This window comes from Homalodisca vitripennis, unplaced genomic scaffold, assembly GCF_021130785.1.
Source record: "Homalodisca vitripennis isolate AUS2020 unplaced genomic scaffold, UT_GWSS_2.1 ScUCBcl_4348;HRSCAF=10477, whole genome shotgun sequence".
Lineage (NCBI taxonomy): Eukaryota > Metazoa > Arthropoda > Insecta > Hemiptera > Cicadellidae > Homalodisca > Homalodisca vitripennis.
In genome coordinates this window covers 52,867-55,803 of record NW_025780481.1, presented here as the reverse complement: position 1 = coordinate 55,803, position 2,937 = coordinate 52,867, and positions in this window count along the sequence as shown.

Genomic DNA, 2,937 nt, shown 5'->3' with positions numbered 1-2,937 from the left:
GCTTTTTAATTTAAATAATTGTTTTTATATATATATATATATATATATATATTTACATTATATATATACATATATTTTATGAAAAATATTTGTCATCTATAACGCTGTATGATTTCATTTGGTGATATTCATATAAAACTATGACAGTATAAATATAGCTTATGCACCTATCTCGTTACATTAAAACACCTGATATTATATATAGAAATTATGATCTGATACAGTTGACTATAAGATATAATGAACAGAGTTTACATTTATTACTCTATCAAGCGTCGATGTATAGGTTTGCACAATATATAGCAAATTCCATAAGTGTAGAATATCCTTTATATTTCATTTATTTATATACTGTATTTGTTTCAAAATGTGTTTTAAAAAAATAGTAAAAGGTTTAAAAACTTTGTAAGTTTTTTAAGTAATTAGGACTTTGTTATAAAATTTTTTTTCAAAATATATTACTTTCGATTTAAAATGACAGCTTCATAATATTATTCTAAAGTAAAGTAATTGAAAAAACAGTCTTTACTCCCTAGTTCTCCACCGTGCAGTCATTTTGTTAATTTCAGATAGCGGCCAAGCGAGAAATTATATACAAAAAATAATAAATAAATATATATTTCAAAAATTATAAATAAATAATAAAAATATGTAATACAACGTTTTAAAACTGCAATCTAATTTATTCTTCAGATATGTAACCAGCCTAACGAGTATTAGCTATTAAATACTGTCCAAATACATTATGTTACATTCAAACATTTTATTTTTTACCGATCTAGAGAACATGCGTTTAAAGATAGTTGATCACATTATTCACTAACTTTTGTTAGTAAGTTATTAGTTCACGAGGTTTTAATAGTAACTTTGAGCGATTACAAGTTAAAGCAGTTACATTAGTGTTCTACTACCGGTTCAGTTTCACCTATTGGAATCCCTTTTAGTAACTATTAATTAAACCCAACTATTTGACCAACTCTTGTAGGTTTGACAATTTTAAATGTCAAACTATACCATTTTGTGCAATCGCTTGTTATAGTTTTATTAGGGTATTGCATTAATTTCATACGCTTCTAGTGAAATGGAAAATAATATATATATATATATATATATATATATATATATATATAATTTCAATAAACATTGAATCGCAAAAAGTACTTGCTCCGCCGGGAGTCGAATATATATAAAAAAATATATATATATATATTTATATCCAATTTTTTCAGTAGATATGTTATGTATGGAATGTGCAATAGTGATTGGTAGAGTATTGCCGTGGGTGGTGTGGTTAACCAGTGTAAGTTTCCAATTCACTACCAAGAACAGTGCTTTGTGTGTGGTAATCTGAGTGCAAAGCTACATTTGTAGGGTATGATTTTACTCACACATATTGCCACAGACTAGAGTTACCGTACTATTTTTCTCATTATTACAAGCAATTGAGTGGCCGAGATAACCGCATTATTCCTCAGTGATATATGTTCCTTATCTGAGCGTGATAGGTCCCAACTCCCCTGAACTAATCATTTTTATTGCTCAGATAAAAAATTAATGATATGGAGTATATTTAGATTTCCTCTTCTCATCTTACTAAACGACAAATAGACATTAGTTACGAAATATTTAAAATAAAAATTGGTATGGGGGAATACTTACAAGGTTAACATAAGAATTAACCCATACAAACACAATCTTTTATATAGATATAAAAATAAAAGCAGAGTCGCTAATTTGTCACTAATTCTCTAACTTCTCGATATCTCATAAAGTTAAATTTCGCAAATTTATTGCAGTGCTTGAATAGACGAATAATACATTTTTATATGTATCGAACTATCATAGTTGTTTAAATGTGGTTGCAACCAATAAAAAGCTATATAGTGTCTATAAATGTAAGAATTCTACGTTTCGATCGTAGGAAACCTCTATTCACGTCTCATTATTAAGTTATTACATTCAGTTTCTAAATAAGATAAAAATACAACAGCTGGTTTGTAAAGTAAAAAGTTGTAGTTTCACATACACACTAGACGCTGTAAGGAGATTTATTCACGGTCTGGATTTATTTCCGTCAAAGCTTTTGTTTCAGCTCAAGCCCTTTATCATGCTGAGGAAATGCATTGTTGGTGAATAACCCAGTTAAAACTATTATACATTCTTGCTTAACTGTAAAATCCGATTCAATAAATTAATTAAATTCTATTATTTAAAGTATAACTAACAGTTAGCGAATCTAATAGTATGTTATAATCGTTGATATATTGCCTTTCAATATTTTTATAAAAATATATAGAGGTAATTTTGAAGTAAAACTTTAAAAGCAATAATAGTTTATATTTTTAAATAACATCATGGACTGTATCACACTTAAATAAACAAAGGTATTTCATAGTATTATTTTTTAATTGAGAACATAAACTTATGAGTCGACTTAGTGGTTCATCTACTTCAATATCACTAAAAGAGGCGAAACCTTGGAATTGTATAAACATGATAATGGTTTGATCCTGTCAGCGTAAAGCTAGGTCTCACCACATCTCATACTGAATAGAGTTATTTACATGTAAATGTGACCGTAAACAGTTTACGTTTACCAGGTCCTGGCTCCCGGGTAGAGAAGTAATTTGTAAGCGCATTCTAACACAAGGATCCGTGAAGTTTATGGGCTATATATTGTATGAGAATTATCACAATCTACTAACTTTAAATTGAATTAAAATAATTGGCAGCGATGTGCGGCGATGCATATGGTGGCCTAAGAACAAATGCTGTTACAATTCTCTAGTTTATTGTGAATAAATTGATTACACATTTCTTGAAAAGCCTGTAGATGATATCGTGTTTAATTGCGTTGAATTTCTATTGAGTTGTACAACTCCTTCCGCTCGTAGTTTGACTGTTTTGTCTAAGTTATCAGTATAGCATAAAATAATT